We start from the raw sequence: 19,705 nt of genomic DNA, 5'->3' as shown, positions 1-19,705 counted from the left end.
AAAAAAAAAACCTTTAACAAAAAAGAAAGAAAGAAAAGAAAGAAAGTCTAAAGAAAAAGAAAGAATGGCATGTGGTGATCTTTGATGGGCTAACTTCACAACAAAGGTAAGTTTTAGTTGTCTAGAAAATTCTTGATTTGTTTTTAGTAGGGGTCAAAAAGAAGAGAAAGATAGGAAGGAAGGAAGGAAGGAAGGAAGGAAGGAAGGAAGGAAGAAAGGAAGGAAGGAAGGAAGAAAGGAAGAGTACCTTTTTTCCTGCACAAATACTCCTGAAAAACAAGACCATATATGTGCCCAGGCCCTGAAGGCTGACAGTGTATTCAAACATGTGCCATGAGCTGTGTGCTGTTAGGCGAGTTATTTGTTCTTTCTTATCATTTTACTCTATAAAACTAAGGCAGGAACTGCACATCACTCCATAGAACATAGGAAGAATAACACCAGTTAGTGACTGGGAGTAGCAGAGTCAGCATACAGAACCTGCTGACACAGGTCACTTATGAAAGGAGATTCTAAATCCACTGGGACCTTATTAATATCACTAAAGCTAACTCCAGTCCTAATGGTTTCCCCCTTTGAAAGTTGCATTGTAAATAGAAGAAATAAAATTTGAGAAGAAAAATAGCACTGTGTCATGGTTCATGACTTCATTTGTACTTGGAAGCTGGAGGTAGAAGGATCTAAGGTTAAAGGTCACCACAAACCTGTTTTAAAACCATCTAGTTCAAATTGACTGACTTTGTAGAGAAGGAAAATTGAATGAGAGACATGGTATTTCTTCTGTGTACTTATCTCAGGAAGGCCACCACTTCTGATTCTATTCCTGTTTTTCAAAAGAAATTAGGAAATGGAAATTTTCAAAGGAAAATGGAACTTTTATTTCCACACTATCTTTCCTCTGTCAGTATTCTACACTATAAAAAAGATAAGACAAAAATCCAGAAAACACACATGTTTTAACTCGATTTAACAAAGGCAAGAGTGCCTTCCTTTTCTGGGCAGTAAGCTCCTCCTTTGACACTGGGCTTTAAGTTTTCCCTCCCACTGCCTGGAGTTCCTTATTTCTTTGGGATCCAATGTTTTAGCGCTCCACTTTCAATCTGGCTTCTTTAGGACATAAAAACCAATGGAGTGACAAAACTCGGTGTGGATTCTGTGTCGCCAAGTCCTGACTCCATAAGAGTTGGGACTTTGTGCTGCGTAAAATGTGCCCCCAGCACTGCCACTCTGTAGCCTCGGGCAGTTTTGTTTAAGGCATATGGAGCTTTTCTTCTCAGTGGACAGAAAGAAGGATTAAAGTTTTCTTTTGTCAGAAATCCTGAGGATTAGACGGACATGCTAAGAGCCTGAAGTCACACTCCATCACCATGTGTGGCCTGAAGGAAGCAGCTCCTGCAAGGGTCTGTCACATCTAAGCAACATTAAGATGCACACATCCTTTGACACAGAATCTGCTTCTAGACATGTGTCTTATAGTAAGATAGATGTTAAAGAATGTTCACTGCAACTTTAACTACACCAACAGTAACAAAAATAATGAAACTGAGGATAAGAAGAAAATGCTAAAAAAAAATTATACAAAGGCAATTGTAAGAATTTTTAGACTATGTTAAGTAAAAATAAATTAAATTAGTGAGGTTGAATGTTTAACCCATTTATGAGTAAACAGAATATAAAGAATATAAGTACATATTTGTACATAGAAATATAAGTATTAGTAACTACTGCTGATGGGAGAAAAATAAGATAATGACTGCAACTTTTAAATTTTCACCATAAGAATATATTATTTGTATACTAAATAAAGTATACAGACTGCCTCCTATATAATGGACAATAAATAAATGTTTCCTTGTACTTATGTACCTGTGCCTGGAGTTACATGTTTATCCTTACTATTATCAGTACAAGTCCTTGCACACTTTTAGAAAACAAGTATTGTTCCAAGACTGTGACTCATATCCCATCAGAAGGCTCTTCCAGAGACCTTCAGTCCTGGCAATTCCTTTATGACCTGCAGTAAAGGGCTCCCTGACCAGAGCTAAGAGATGAATAGAGGTTAGTTCAAACACATAAAATCAAGGCAAGGGAGTCTCCCACACCTCTGTTTACACTGCCATTTGTCTCCCTGTTAAAATGCAATAAAGACCATAAAATGAAATAGGCTGTGAAGAATGAAAGAGCCCTTATTCATAAAAAACGGTTCAAATGAGGAAAGTCCTTTAATGGAGATGAGACAGCTACCATGCTAGGGAGTGGAATAGAGACACATAAAACCTTTAAGACAATTCATTAACCACAAATTATTGCAGGCAACTGAACTCAAGCTCCGTTTCCCTAAAACATGCTTGTGCTCCAACTATCAAAAGGATAGATGTTCTCACTGTATCTGCTACAAAGAAAGAAGAAAAAGCAGCTTCTTCAGATCCAGGGTCTTGCCAACTGGTCAGTGGGTCGTCAGAAGAAACATGGTCTTCATTGGGAATGAAGAGCACATTAGAGGGCAAGAGCAGGGCCAAGCCATTTATACTTCTGACCCCCCTTCCAGAACTGGAGCTGAAAAAAAAGATGTTCAATAGTATCATTGACCAGGACTGAAAAATTGTTCTTTGCCCTAATTCTTACATCATTTAAATCTACATCTCTCAAGGCTTGCCAGTGGCAGATTTCCAACAAGCCTCCGTATCTAACTTCAAACAGGTTCTCTTTATTCCTATCAGTGTCTGTCTCTCAGTAAGACACAATTGAGTTCATCTATGTTCTTACTACTGCCATCTCTTGGAGTTACCAGTCAGCTTTGTAAATGATCGGCCTGAGTACTCCAAGGCACACCTCAGCTTATCCCTTCTGGATGATTCCAGGGGCTCTGGATGCTCTCTTTGCTGTCTAGAGTGACAGCTGACTTAAAACAATGACTTATTTGTATGCCTTCATTCTTGAAAGGGGTAACATAAGTTAGACAGGTTCTTCTTGACAGGGTAACATGCCTGTGAGTTTGACTTGAAGTAAAGAAGACAGACTCAAATGAAGGCAGTATATATATATATATATATATATATATATATATATATATATATATATATATATATATATAAATGAAACCACAGAGCTATTACATAGTCTTTGATGGGATCATGAGTATTGGTGGTTGTGGAGCACTCCAATGTATTTAATGCTATTGAGTAACACATCTCAAATGGTTTCTATAAAAATTTTATGCTATATATGTTTACTATAATAACATTTTTACTGGTGTTTTTAAACTAAATTTTTCTCTCTAGTCAACATCGGAAGAAGTATTGTTTATTGATTTGTATTTTGTTGTTGTTGTTCTTTCAAGACAGGATTTCTCTGGGTAGCCTTAACTGTCCTAAATTTACTCTATAGATCAGGCTAGCCTTGAACTCACAAAAATCCTCCTCCTACCTTTGGCTCCCTAGCTCTGGGGTTAAAGGCATGTGCCAGCATACCAGGTTTGACTTAGATTTTAATAGACTCTGAAGCTCTGAGGAAATATACATACTGGAATGGAATTACATGGCACTTTTCTCTATGTAATAGATTATAAGTAATGTTCTTTCTTCTTTGTATTCATCATTTTCTCCAATGTTGTCCATGTATTTACATGTGATTACATGTGTATTTACATATGCAATTATTTTACATGTAAAAGCACCACAATCAGGATTAGAATTCTTGAGCAATGAGACACAAATAACTTTCTTGAGCCCAAGAGAACCAAAACACTGGGGATATCTTGCAAGGCGTTGTCAAATTATGTTTTGATGCTTAAGGCTCATTTTTTGAAGTGTAGTATTCTATATGTCCTATGAACTTTTATACAAGCTATACAATATTGTGTCTGAAACTAATTTTACAAGTGTATTTCAGAAATTCATCTATCAAATATGAAGTATAGTGGCGTTTATGTATATGAGGGACTAAAGAAATGAGGGAGGAGTTGGAATGGCTTCAGGATTTTTTTTGTTTGGTTTGATTTGGATTGGATTTTTTTTTTTTTTTTTGTAGATTTTTGAGACAGGGTTTCTCTGTGTAGCCCTGGCTGTCCTAGAACTCACTTTGTAGACCAGGCTGGCCTTGAACTCAGAAATCTGCCTGCCTCTGCCTCCCAAGTGCTGGAATTAAAGGCGTGTGCCACCACCACCCAGTGGGAATGGCTTCTTTGTTTTACAACCTTGAATAAGTTTAAGGATCTGACCATTGACTCTCACTGCTGCTAAAAGACAGGCAACCAGCCAGTGTCTCACATTGGAAACCTCACTGACATTTACCAAGTACTTCTGCCTCATATAATGGGCACTTTTCTCATTACCCATGATTCAAAAGTAAGTTAAGAAAGGAAGAGTTTATTATGCCTTCCAGTTCTAGGAGAGACAGTCCATAGTGGCAGGAAAGGCACAGCAGCAGAATCATGGGGCCACTAACACATTTCCACGCCCTGGAAGCAAAGACAACAAGTCGTATTGGAAAAGAAGCCTCTAGGGCCAACCCACTGACCAAGATGGTCTAGTTAGTCCCCACCTCAAAGCCTACCTCCAACTGAAGGCCAGTATTCAAATACATGAGCTGGTGAGAGATATTTCATTTTAAAACCCAATACCTGGATTTTATTAAACAACTTGACCAAATGCTAATCTATAAGGAAAGTAAAAGTACAAAAATAGTTTCAAAACTCGTTGAGTACCTCAAAGATACAGCTTGCAAAAATCTAGACTCTAAAGAATTATAGACAAATGCCTAGTTTCCTTCAATACTATAAGTATTAAAATTACAGAATAAGTGCCCAATCTCCTTTGACATACAAGCATTAAAATTTTCAGAGTTGATGGATGCAAACAGTTATAAAGCTATGAAATGTATAAGTTAACTTAAAACCACAACAATATTTTTGCTTATAACAATGCAAGTGTTATTTTCAACATATATTTTGGAAATATATACTGGAAATGTTTACAAATTAAAGAGTATAGCTTCTGAGGCTTGCTTCATAAGAATTATTGATGGAACTAAATACAGAGGTAAGTAGAGTTATTGCCGAAGCTGTATTGGTCTTCACTATGTAATTTCTGAAGCTGAAGTTGATGTAACTGGAGTTTGTTTCATTGTTATTTTTACTTTTGCATCTTTTTGTGATTGTATGGGTTGTTCTCCACCAAAACACAAGGTGAGCCTTGGTTTATAATGAAGCTGCATTAGAAGGTTGCAGTGCCTTCAAACTACAGCTGACCCATGAACTGATTGCTTTATTTATGGTAATGAGTTAGTTGTTGCTTGAGTGGAATGGAACTGTTTTCTTCTCTTCCAATTCCCACCATGAAGCCCTAAGATGCCAAGTTGGTGCTGATATAGTCACAATGTTCTTAGAATTCTCAGGCTATAAGCCAAAACAATGCTATTTCTCCATAAATTTATCAGTCTTGGATATTCTATAAATAACAACGAAAATCTTCTAAGACACTACACATAATTGAAGCTTTCATGTTTCATTAAGATAAATAGTTTTCAATAGACGAGGTAATAGTTGTTTATTAAGACAGGAACATTTAGAGGGTCTATGTTTTTATTTATTGGTAAGTTTTAAGTGACTTTATTATTTCAGGTTTAGAAAATTTCCAAGATCTGATTCACATTTGAATATTTTCTAATCAGGTGTTGACACGACCTTGTATATAAATGCAAGAAATAATATTTATCTGACTGCCATCCTTGAATTGTAAAGGCATGACACCCAGAACACATATAGGTTGATGGGAAGTAGCTTTTGTGAGCAGGAAGAAGCTGAGATCCAGAAAATAACCAATTCTACAACTAGATTTGAAAATTATTAATAATCCATGTTTTGAAAGCACACCTGACATAAAATCAGAATGAAGATGGCTAAGTTGTGAGTAGAATTATGGTATAATAAGAATGTGCAGCACAGTAGGCAACAGGGAAGCCCAAGGAATCTCAGTGAATAGCCTCACTAGTCCTGGGTAGGAAACAAAACATATTTAATTAACATTTGGAAAGTAAAGTATATAGTATTTTTTCAAGATGAATAAACACACACACACACACACACACACAGAGAGACAGAGAGAGAGAGAGAGAGAGAGAGAGAGAGAGAGAATATTAAGACAAAATCATCTTCACCTAGTACTCTTCCTGCACCCATCTTCCCTGCCTGTGGACTTTTCTGGGGCATGCCTGGCTGCTCTGAGCCAGCTGTTATACTCCCGGACCTCCATTCTCCTGCCCATCTTTATCAGACCTGCAGATCCAGAATCTTACACCCCAAGGATACCCACCAAAGTCCATTGAGGTTAGGCACCTTCCAAATACCTATTACAAGAGCATTCAGGACTAAACCATCTAGATGGCTAAAGGTCCACAAAAGAACACAAACAACAAAAGCCCTGTCAATATGATACCTTCAAAGCCCAGCTACCTTGCACTAGCAAGCCATAGACATCCTAATACAACTGATACACAAGAAAATGACCTTAAATTCAATCTTATAAAGATGATAGAGACCCTTAAAGAGGAAATGAATGAATCCATTAAAGAAATGCAGGAGAATATAATTAAGCAGGTGAAGGAAATAAATAAAACTGTTCAAAACCTGAAAGTAGAAATAGAAGCAATGAAGAAAACACAAACTGAGGAAATCCTAGAGAAGGAAGCCCTATGGAAGAGAACAGAAACAACAGGTACAAGTATTGTCAACAGAGTTCAAGCAATGGAAAAGAGAATATCAGACAGAGAAGATACAGTAGAAAAAAATTGATACTTCAGTGAAAGAAAATGTTAAATCTAAAACAATTGCCGACACAAAACAGCTAGGAAATCTCGGATACCACAAAAAGGACCCCTCTAAGTATAGTAGGAATAGCAGAAGGTGAAGAGCCCCAACTCCAAGGACCAGAAGATATCTAGCAAATTCATAGAAGAAAACTTTCCCAACCTAAAGAAAGATGTATCGAAACATACAAGAAACTGACAGAACATCAATTAGAATGGACTAGAAAAAGAAAATCCTCCCACTACATAACAACGAAAACATGAAATCTACAGAACAAAGAATGAATATTAAAAATGGCAAGAGAAAATGGTCAGGTAGCATACAAAGGTAGGCCTATGAGAATTACACCCAACTTCTCAACAAAGACTTGAAAAGGTAGAAAGGCCTAGACAGATATCTTGCAACCTCTAAAAAAATAGATCACAGGTGGGAACCTACACTAGTATAACCAGCAAAATTCTCAATCACCATAAATGAAGGAAACAAGATATTTCAAGATAAATCCAAATTTAAAATATCTATACACAAATCTAACCCTGTATTAGATGGAAAACTCAAAGCCATGGAGGAGAGCTACATCCAAGAAAACACAGAAAATAAGTAATTCCATACCAGCAAAAACAAGAGAGTCACACACTAACAGACACACCAATACCACCAACATCACAATAATAGGAATTAACAATCACTGGTCATTAATGGGAGAAAGGCCCTTGGTCTTGTGAAGGTCCTATGCCCCAGTATAGAGGAATGTCAGGGCCAGGAAGCAGGAGGGTGTTTGTTAGGGAGCAGAGGGAGGGGAAAGAGGATATGGGATTTTTGGAGGGAAATCTAGGAAAGGGGATAACATTTGAAATGTAAATAAAGAAAATATCTAATAAAAATAATAAATTGTATCATTATTTTATGCATCATCTCTGTTCAACTGTATTTAGCACCTCTCTATTCTGAATATCTAGAAATCGGAAATATCATAGACATCCATCCACTGGCAAATGGATAATAAAATGTGATATATTTACAAAACAGAGTATCACTCAGCTGTCAAGAAAAATAAACAATGAAATGATGAAATTTTCAGGTAAATAGATGAAGGTAGAGACAAATATCCTCACTGAGGTAACCCTGACTCAGAAATACAGATATCGCATATCTTCTCCCTATGCAGTATTTTAATCTTTATGTATGTATTAATGTAAGTAGGTATGTATGTAGATTTTAGTCTGGAACTCATTGGTACAGGAGATAAGTTCCTGAACAGAAGAACACCAGCGGCTCAGGGTCTAAGGTCATCAATTGATAAATGGAACATCATAAAACTGAAAAAGCTTCTGTAAGGCAAAGGACATTGCAAATATGACAAAATGACAGCCTACAGATTATGAAAGGATCTTCACCATCTCAACTTCTGACAGAGAGCTAATGTCCAAAATTTACAAAGAAGACAAGAAATTAGACACCAACAACCCAAATAACCCAATTAAAAATGAGGTCCAGAGATAAACAGAGAATTCTCAGCAGAGGACTCTCAAATGGCTCAGAAACACTTAAAGAAATCTTAACATCCTTTGTCATCAGAGAAATGCAAACCAAAATGACTTTGAGATTCCATCTTATAGCAGTCAGAATGACTAAGGTCAAAATCTCAAGTGAAAGTACATGCTGGCAGAGATGTGAAGCAAAAGGAACACTCCATTGCTAGTGGGAGTACAAGCTTGCACAACCATTTTGGAAATCAATTTGTCAATTTCTCAAAAAAACTGGGAATAATTCTAACTGAAGACACAGCTATAGTACTCCTGGGCATGAATCCAGAAGATGTCCTACTATACCACAGGGACACTTGTTCAACTATATTCATCGCAGCTTTATTTGTAATAGTCAGAAACTAGAAACAATCAAGATGTCCCTCAACTGAAGAATAATGAAAATATAGTACATCTACACAACGGAATACTATTCAGCCACTAAAATTAAACATCATGCACTTTGCTGGCAAAAGGATGGAACTTGAAAATATTATCCTAAGTGAAATAACACAGACTCAAAAGAACATGCAGGGTATGTACTCACTTATAAGTTGATATTATCTATAACATACAGGATACCCACCCTCCACTCCACAGACTCAAAGAAGCTAAACAAGAGGAAAGGACCAAGCAAGGAAGCTTGAATCTCATAAAGGCAAATAAAATAGTCATATGAGGTAGATTGGGGGAACTGTGTGGGAGTGTGGACAAGAAGGGGAATGAGGGAGTTCAGGAACAGTTGTGGGGAGAGAGAGGAGAGAGGGCCAGAAGGCCATGATAATTAATGGAAATCTGCAACTGGTCTGTGTGGGGGCACATCTTGATGATGTGCCAGAGGCCTGGGAGGGAGGAGGCTCCCAGGAATCTTTGGGGATGACCTTAGCTGAGACTCAAAGCAGTGGGGATATGGAACCGGAGGAGGCCACCTCCTGTAGCCAGGCAGGAACCCTATTGAAGCAATAGGGACACCAACCACCCACAAAACTTTCCATCCAAAGTTTATTCTGTCTACAAGAAATGCACAGACTTGGAATGAAGCAGAGACTGAAGGAATAGCCAATCAATATCCAAGTCAACTTGAGACCCAATCCCTGACACTATTAATGATACTCTGTTGTGCTTACAGACAAGAGCCTAGCATGACTGTCCTGAGAGGTTCAATAGCCAGCAGTTCACTAAAACAGATTCAGAGACCCCAGCCAAACATTGGATGGAGCTTGGGTACTCTTTTGGAAGAGTTGTGGGAAGCACAAACCAAAGGGGATAGAATATCCACAGGAAGACCAACAGAGTCAACTAAACTGGACCCTTAGGGACTCTCAGAGATTGAACCACCAACCAAAGATCATACATGGGCTGGGTCTAGGCCCCAGGATATGTAGCAGATGTGCAGCTTGTTCTTCATATGGGTCCCCCAACATGTGGAATTGGGGTTATCCCTAATGCCATTGTCTATCTGTAAAATACACTCCCCAAACTTGGTTGCCTTTTCTGGCCTCAGTGGAAGAGAATGTGCCTAGCCCTGCTATGATGTGTCAGATTGGGGAAATAGCTGGGGAGGGAGGGGCACCACCCTCTTAGAGAAGGGAAGGGGGATGAGGTATGGACTGTGTGAGGGACTGGAGGGGCAGGACTTGGGATATAAAGAGAATTAATTAATTAATTAATTAATCTAAAATATTCACATGGCATAAAAGCTTAACATTATATGACAAAACATTCAGTGCCTGTTATTCAAAATTATATTTTGTTGACATAACATATTGTTATCCTAATATGCATATATATATTTACTGTAAATTTAATCAGTATTTATTAATGTGTTAATATTATTAAGATGTGGACTAGCTGTGGTGGTTGAATATGCTTAGCCCAGGGAGTGGCACTATTAAGAGGTATGGCCTTGTTTGAGGACATGTCTACCTGCATGCTGCCAGGTGGTATTGGTTTCAAAGGCATGAAGAAGTCATGGAGTGCAGGTGAGGCTTGGCACTGTGAGATGCCAGGAAAGGCTACTAATGAAGGTACAGACTCAGTTGGAGTTGATGTCCAAGGATTGAAGGAGTCATGTAACAAAGTTGAGGCTTGTCACTATAAAAAGCCTAGCAGAGACTATTGGTAAATCCTAGATGCAGCAGAAGTCACCAGCAAATTAGAAATGTCAGTATCATGGAACAACCAAAAAGAAGAGCAGCAGCACTGGAGTGGAGTCAACCAGACCCTGGAGTGCTACAGAGGACAATACTAGAAGTGTAAACCAAGCCTTTTGGGGAAGCCCAGAAGATCATGTTGGATCCTTGACATTGGAACAAGAATCTGTGAAGTTGAAGTTGTCTTGAAGACCCCAAGATGTTAGAGATGCCAAAGCTGTGAGATACCTGCCATGAAAAGCTACTAAAAAGGAGTGGAACCAGCCCAGGCGAAAGAATTGTGTTGTAGTCATCAAAGCTAAAAGGAGTTAGACATAGAGATGCAGAGTTTGGAGTTTGCCTAGCTGGTTTTTGGTCTTGCTCTGGTCCAGTATTTCCTTCCTATGAAGTTTTAGAATGGTACTGTATAGTCTGTGATGCTGGAGTATGTGATCTGCTTTTTGATTTTGATTTTATAGTGGATTATAGTTAAGTGATAGGATGAATCTGAGAAGAAATGTTGAATTTTGGACTTTTAATATTGTTGAGACTGCTATAGACTACAAAGGCTTTTGAAGTTGGGCTAAATGTAGTTTTTATTATGCTATGGTTAGGTGTGGCCCCCATAGTCTCATGTGTTTGAACAATGAGGGGCCAGTGAGTGCAATGTGGTGGTTTGAATATGCTTGGCTCAGGGAGTGTCACTATTAGGAGATATGACCTTGTTGAAGTAGGTGTGTCCTGGAAGGAAGTGTGTCAATTTGGGGATGGGCTTTCAGACCCTACTCCTAGTCGCCTGGAAGCAGTCTCTCCTGGTTGCCCTCAGATGTGAATGGCAAACTCTCAACTTCTCCAGTTGTCTGCCTGCATACTGCCATGCTTCTGACTATGATAGTTGACTAAACTTCTGCATCTGTAAGCCAGCTGCAATTAAATGTTTGCATTTATAAGCATTGCCTTGGTCATGGTATCTCTTCACAGCAATGGAAACTCTTAAGACACCATCTAACACAAGAGAAGAATATATATATATATATATATATATATATATATATATATATATATTACATATACACACATATGACCAAAGATTACACTTAAAAAATTGTCATCTTAAATTTAAAATTAATCTACTAAATAAATCAGTAATGTAATATATATATATATATATATATATATATATATATATATATATCCTAGAATCAATGAGTTTCTAGCCATAGTATAATCTAAAATTTGTCTTTACAAAACACAAGGAAGGAAAAGAGAGGTCAGAAAATTCTCTTTATATCTGTACCAAACAGGGTTTAACAACCAAGTAATCAAAAACTAAGATAAAATCAAATAAATTTAAAAGAAAAACATGTGAGTACTGAAAACTGAGCAAATACAAGAAACAAATTTCAAAGTGTATATTTACAGAAAATTGCTATTTCATTGGCTAAGAACAATAACAGCATATTACCAACTTGGCTGAGCCTGAACCCTATGCACACCTCAGTGCACAGTGTAAGCAAGAGCAATGATTTTGCCTCCAGATATGACCATTTCCACTGAAGGCACAGGTCATGAGCTCCATATACATCCATGTTCATTGAGATCATGCACCAGTCCATTCAGGTAAAGGTGAGAAAGATGAGAAAGAACAAGAAGGGACAGGAAACAAATGAAGAGAAAGAAAGGGAAGAAGGTTAAAGGCTGTGAGGAAGAGAGAAAGAGAAAGAAGGAAAGGGAGGGAAAGAAGGCATAGTGAAAACAAAATCAGAATACTGATTTAGAATTATTATGCTTTAAAATTGTATAGTTTTCAACCAGATATTATAGTACATAAGGAAAAACTAGGGAAAGCAGAGATATTGTAGTTCACGTATAGGGAAAAGAACACTAACTATGCCTGACCATAAAAAGGCCAGGATGCAGGAGTTGTTGAAATGAACATTTAAATGCAGTTCTCTGAAATCTCCTCATTGATTTAAAGACAAAGGTGACAGCCTTCTTGGGAGAGTGTGGTCAGAGGAAGGTTGCCCATGATCCAATGGACAGTGCATATAAGGATATGATACCCTGGATTTCCTGGGTTCATTTAAAGAAAGAAAGAACTGAAGTTCAAAGGATGATGTGTTGAGTGGGGAGTTTAGGGAGAAAAATGGGGATGGATATGGTCATATTTCATTATACACATGTATGAAATTCATAAACAATAAATAAATATGTATATAGTAAAATGAAATAATTTACTGGAAAAAAAACATGACAGTCTCCATCCAACCAACAGGGGTTCTAATTAGAGAAACAGAATGTATAACACAAAAAATAATAAATCCAGAAGATGAACCTCCAACAGCAAATTTGTGGTCACAAGAAAAGAAACTCAGTGATTCTGAAGCTAGGAAACTAGAAATTATAACATCTGAAGATCAGAATGAAAATAGATTAAAGAAATGTAAACAGAGACTCACATGCTTGGCAGAAAATACACACAGATGCTGAACAAGTCTGGAGTGTGCTGCTCCAAAGAGCTGCTATGTCATATTGACTGATTTGAGCTGAAAACAGACAGGATTGATCCAGTAGCCTCCCCTTCTATCTAAAGCAGATCATCAGATTCCCAGTGGGTCAGGTGACACCCTTCTCACAAGCAGACCGGTAATTGGCTTAGTGATAGGTTGAAGGTACTAGACATCCCCTATCTTAGAAGGCAATGGTGCTTGAAAGTCAACCCCATTTTACACACTCAGACTTACATTCACTACTCCTAGCTCCTCAGCTGGCAAGATTGTCTAGAATGCTTTCCTAGGACCTTGTCAACAAATTGCTAGGGAATGGTGTGATGGCTACTGTCAGTTGTCAACTTGACCTATATCTGGAATGAACTACAATCCAAAAATGGAGGGCACACATATGAACCAGATCTTGAGGCTAGAAGACAAAAGCTTTTGATCTAGATCTTGAGGTGGAATGACACATGCTCTTAATCCAGATCAAAGCATACATTTAATCTATATCTTGAGGCACACTTTTAATCTGGACCATACCTTCCACTGGAGGCCTATACAAGGACAATAGAAGAACAAAGGGTGTTGCTCGCCCCCACCACCACCACCACAGCAAGGAAGATGCAACCACCAGTTCTTCTTACAGCAGTTTATTCAGCAAGCTTCAATCTTCATCTCTCTCCTTCATCTCCCTCTTCATCTCCCATGAACCCCCTGGGAAAAGCCCAATATATATGCATTCACACCAACCAATCACACCAGGCAACGTAGCTTTGCCAGGTGAGCGGAGCTCAGCCAATGATCAACAGGGATAACAGCAGCACCCAAATAAGGACTTGTTTATTATAAGAACTCTCTTCCTGTAGGTGCCATGTTGGGGTGCGGCCCCAGGGGCTGTGGCTCCCCACAAGAGGGTCCATTTCTTCCTCACCTGCTTGCACTTACTTGCCAGAAGCACTTCTATTGGAGCTTGCTTCTTCAGGATTCCAGCTTATATAGAAGCCCAGATGAAACACACAGCTTTTTGGGACTGGACAACTACTAGATTCTTGGACTTTCCATTCACAGCTAGCCAATTGTTGGGATGGTTGGACTGTAGTCTGCAAGTCATTCCAATAAATTTACACACACACACACACACACACACACACACTGATTCCATAAGTTCTATGACTCTAAAGTACCCTGCCCAATACAAATAGGTTGTTTCCGATGATGTATCTGTCCCTCCGCAAGTCTGAATACCAGTGTCTGTAACAATAAGGATAGTTCCTTAGGACTTTGCTGAGGGAAAGTCCCTTCAGTTCTCATCTCAGCTTCAAGTGGCACATGTACGGATCAATACTCTTGATCTCTACCTTGGTGTCCATAGTACTTTTTCTGTTCCCACTCTAATTCTGAAGTGATCTCTTTCTCAGCCTTTAATACTTCTGGTGACCACTCATTCATGTTTAACCTTAGACTGTTAGACCGTTATGTTAGTATAATGACATACAGTCTAGTTGTTTGGTGACTATTCATTGAATAGTTAGTCATAGAAACAAGTAAATGAGCAAGTTATGCTTGAGAAGTATATTTCTCATCAAAACAAAGATAAATCATTTCTTGTATAAATAAATGATGATGTCAAATTATTATCCCATGGAGAGAGAGAGAGTACAGGGCATTAATTCATTAAACTAATGATGTTCTACTTGGGTGGAGCTCTTGTTCCAAGTAATTAGGTCCAAACTCAAATTCTGAGCACATGAATGTACTGGTGTCATGCTGTGTTATCTGTTGAAAGCAACTGTGTAAAGGCCAAAGAGAGCTTCTGTGAAACCCAGTGAGACTCAAGCACTCTCCTGCTTCCAGATTGTCAAGTGATTGCTTTGAGTTTCTGCTATTTCCCACAGTCATTACATTCTTTGTCACCAAATGGATTTATGTGGAGCCATACTCTGCACACATTACAATGTTTGTCAAGATAATGAAAGGATGAAAATCTGAATTTCCAATACAGATGGTGAATTATGAAAGCTCATCTTACAATATTTCCTCATAGCATTCGTTTACCTAATAGGTTTTTTTCATCCCTCCACTCAGAGACCACGTTGTTGCTAAGAAGTCTGAAGGGTCAGCAGCATAAAGATTAGAATATTGAAAAGGTCAGCATGACAAAGCCAGTTCTTTAATTCGTACCACATATTAGACATTAAAATTCTAACTCCTCGTTCTTATGACAAATGAGAATAAAGAATAGAGTAAAATTAATCAGCAAATGGTGGCAAATGGTTATTAATCTCTTTGGAATTCATTACAGTAACATTAATCATGAAAAAACTCTTGGAATGTGTAAGTAGCTTGTATATGGAGTTCCATAGGAATTCTGTGGTGATTTAACATTTACTAATGTCCATTTACAAGGAAATGTTATTCTATTAAACCACTTTTCTGAGCCAAGATCTCAAATATGCAAATGGAATAAAGTTGATTCCTTCTATAGACGTGTACATTTTAATTACAGGGTCAACATACATACTTGGTTAAAACAAAAATCATAACCAGATTTGGACTCAGGTGATGCTTATTATCCTTCTTGTTCTCCATTATGGTCTATTGATTCTCTGCTACAGCTGTGGAGGACCCTGCCTGTAGGGGCCCCTTCTTCAGCACCAACTTCCTTCACTGGAGACCCCACCTCTTGGTACTGACCCAGGGCCCACTATTCCTTTTGTCCCTGTTTCTCTCCAAATGTATTCGTTGTCTTATATCTGTGGTGTAGACCTGATCTCCGCAGGGTTTTTTTTTTTTTTTTTTTTTTTTTGCTCATCCATGCTCAGCTTTTTTCCCCCAGCCCACCTCTATTTTCTTCTGTCACCTACTGACCTGGTGAGAGCACTTTGTCCCAGGCACCTCACAGCCTTTACAGTTGCCTAGAATCCAGAGCCGGGCAACAGCAACCAGTGCACCAAAGAAAGATGTCATCACTTAGAAATACCTTAATTGTTACAATTTCAGATGCCTACACCTCAGCACAAAAAAACACAAACATTAATAGCCAATACAATAGTCATCCAACAGAACCCACTAACCCCACCAGAGTAGGCCCCAGGAAATTCAATATATCTGAATCACAAAACAAGGATTTCAAAATAGCAATTATGATTTTGCTCAAGGACCTTAAAATTACATAGATAAATCCCTTAAGGAACTCTATGAAAATGCAAGGGAACAAATGAATAAAATAGTGAAAGCAATTAGGGACAGGAAAGTAGAGTTTTAAAAAGAGGCACAGTAAAATAATCCAAACTTGAATACACTAGGAAATTAAAATTTTTAAGAAGTCTAAAAATACCCGCAGAAGTAAGACTGACTAACAGATATAGAAGAGAGAATCTCAAGTCTTTAAGAAATGGATACCTCTGTCAAAGAAAATGTTAACTCTAAGAACTTCTAGGCATAAAATATCCAGGGCATCTGGGACAGTATGAAATCTGCAAATAAAAGGGATAGAGGAAAGAGAAGAAACCCAGGCCAAAGGTACAGAAAATGTCTTTCACAAAACCATGAGAGAAAAGTTCACAAGTCTAAAGAAGGAGGTGCCTGTGAAGTTTGTACAAGAGGCATACAGAAGTCCAAACAGAGAGGACCAGGAAAGGAAGTCCCTGCAACACGTAATAATCAAAACCCTCAATGAACAGAACAAGAGAAGAAAATGAAAAGCTGTGGAAGAAAAACACCAAGTGACGTATGAAGGCAGAACACTAGATTCACACTTGGCATGCCAGTGGAGAGTCTGAAAGGCACAAGAGCCAGGACAGCTCTTCTGACCAAGGCTGAGAGCTGCCTGATGCCAGCCCAGCCCACCATACCGAGCAAAACTATCAATCAGCAACCGAAAAAGAAAGAATCACGTTTCACAATAAAACCAAATTTAAGCAAAATTTGTCTACCAATCCAGCTCTATGGAAGGCACTAGAAGGAAAACTCCAGTCTTAAAATGCTAATCACACTCCATAAGACACACAAAAATAAATAATCTCACAACAATAGTCAATAGAGGGACAAAGAAAAACACAACATAACAACAAAAGAATAGGAATCAATAAACACTGATGACTCTCAGTATTAATGGTCTCAATTTCCCAATAAAAAGACACAGACACACAGTAACAGACTGGATTGAAAATCAGAATCCAGTTGAAGTAAATGCTAACTAACTCAGTGACCTACAATTGGAAATGTACAGAGAGTGAGAAATATTGCATTACACACTCCTAACCAGTATCGTTTTTATCAAGCCTTCCTCTCAGAGCTCAGGAATCTATGCAGAAGAGAGGGTGGAAAGATTTGAAGTCCTAGAGGTGAGAAATGACTCCAAGGAAACAGTGTCCTCCAGACACAACAGGACCGATGCTCATACGAACTCATAGAGACTGGCAGCACGCACAGGGCCTGCACTGGTTCAAGTGTGGGGAGGAGAAGTGGACATGGTTTCTGTCTGTAACCAAGAAGTTATTACAATTGGTACCCACTTTCAGAGAAAAAATTAGTTTTCTCCAATAATGTCTCACTGAATTAGACAACGAACACAAAGCAAAATCATTGGTATTTTTGTAGACTTGTTTCATATACATTTGTGTATTCTTTGCCTTGTTGGTCTTCTGTTTGGATATTTGTTTACTGATTTGGTGGTTCTCTCTCTCTCTCTCTCTCTCTCTCTCTCTCTCTCCTGTCTCTCTCTGTCTCTCCCTCTGTCTCTCTCTCTCNTCTCTCTCTCCTGTCTCTCTCTGTCTCTCCCTCTGTCTCTCTCTCTCTCTCTCTCTCTCTCTCTCTCTCTCTCTCTCTCTCTCTGTGTGTGTGTCTATGTTTGTGTTGTTGTATTTTAAGTAGAGAGAGAAAGAACTTTTACGGGTTGGGTAAAAGAGAGATGGGAAGGATCTGGGAGGAAGATGATGAGCAAAAAGTGTGATCAGTATAATTTATATAAAACAGATTTTTTCTATTGAATATAATCTTTTAAAATTATTTTATTTATTTACATTCCAAATATTGCCACCCTCCCATAATTTTTCACTCCATCTATCCCCCTTCCCCTTTGCCTCTGAAAGGGTGCTCTCCTTGACACGCCCCCCACCCCCACCCCCCACCCCCACCCCACCTCCACATCCCTCCTTCCCTGGGGCATCAAGTTTCTACAGGATTAGATTCATTAGATTCTCTCTCACTGAGGCCAGACAGGGCAGTCCTCTGCTACATACGTGCCTGGAGCTTCAACAGCCCATGTGTGCTCTTTGGTTGGTGGTTAGTTTCTGGGAGCTCCCAGGGGTCCAGGTTAAGTGATACTGTTGGTCTTCCTGTGGGGTTGGTATCCCCTCAGATCCTTCAATCCTTCCCCCAATTCTTCCATAGGGGTCCTGACCTCAGTTCAATGGCTGGCTGTAAATATCTGCATCTGTTTCAGTCAACTTCTGGTATGAGAACAGCCATGCTAGGCTCCTGTCTTTAAGGACAACATGGCCTCAGTAACAGTGTCAGGGTTTGGTGCCCACCCATGGGATGGATCCTAAGTTGGGCTGGTCACTCGTTGGCCTTTCTTCTGTCTCTGCTCCATTTGGCTCCCTGCATTTCTTTTAGACAGAAACAATTCTGGATCAAACAATTTGAGGGTGGCTTGGTGTCCCCATCCCTCCACTGGAGGCCTTGCCTAACTACTAGGGTGGTCTCTTTAAGTTCCATCTCCCTACTGTTGGCCATTTTGGTTAATGTCACCCCCCACTGAATCCTGGGAACCTCTCACATCCCAGGTCTCTGGGACTTTCTAGATACCGGAGGCAGAAGGAGGGAGGGAGCTTGGTGGGAGAGGAGATGGAAAGGGACAAGGGGGGGGCAGAATTAGATATGGGGAGAGACAGGACAGGAGCTCAGAGGGCCAGGGAAGTATGCGGCTGCCAGAGGTGGGGAATAGTGGGTGGGGAGAACCAATCATTTCTTAAAAGACTAAAATTATAAATAGTGTCCTGGTTGCTTTGGTTAGCCTTGTTAAGTTCATGATTCAAAAATGGAAAGAAGTCAAAATGATGCTTCAGATGTCTGCGGTTGCTCGATGGGTGAAGGCTTTTGAGAGGAGTCTGACAACTGGGGTTCCAGCACTGGGATTCACATGATACAAGAGACAACTCCAGCAGGTCATCCTCTGCTTGCCAAATACCTGCCAAAACATGTGAACACACGCACACAGATGTAATAATTTCATATTTACATAAAATTATTAAGGAAGTATAAGATAAATTTGAAGTCATTGCATTAGGTAAGATTTTTGTTGTTGTTGCTTTGTTTTTTGTTTGTTTGTTTGTTTGTTTTGTTTGTTTTTGCAGCTTCAAGTTACACTTGCAAACTTAGTGGTATAAAGACCTGATCTTAGAGGTGACTAGCTAGATTTTATTCTGTGCCTCACTTCTAACTTTATGCATAATTTCTCATCTTATTATATCTGATTAAAGTGAATGGATAACATTCACCTTGGTCCCTAAAACACTTATGTAAATGGGAGAGTATTAGAACCCACAAATAATATCTAATATGGAAGACAAATACTGGAGGTTGCCAACTTCTTAATAATTATGGTGTTATCCTCACCATAATCCAAGCATCGCCAGAGACTACTAAATGTTTACTGTGCTCTATCTAAACTCTGAAGCATGAAATAAACTTGAGGCCATCTCAATAATATGGACATAGTACTGTTACTATCTCCATCTTACA

Source organism: Mus pahari, chromosome 15 (genome assembly GCF_900095145.1).
Source record: "Mus pahari chromosome 15, PAHARI_EIJ_v1.1, whole genome shotgun sequence".
Classification (NCBI taxonomy): domain Eukaryota; kingdom Metazoa; phylum Chordata; class Mammalia; order Rodentia; family Muridae; genus Mus; species Mus pahari.
The sequence above is the reverse complement of the archived record's forward strand: the minus strand, read 5'-3'. Positions refer to the sequence as shown.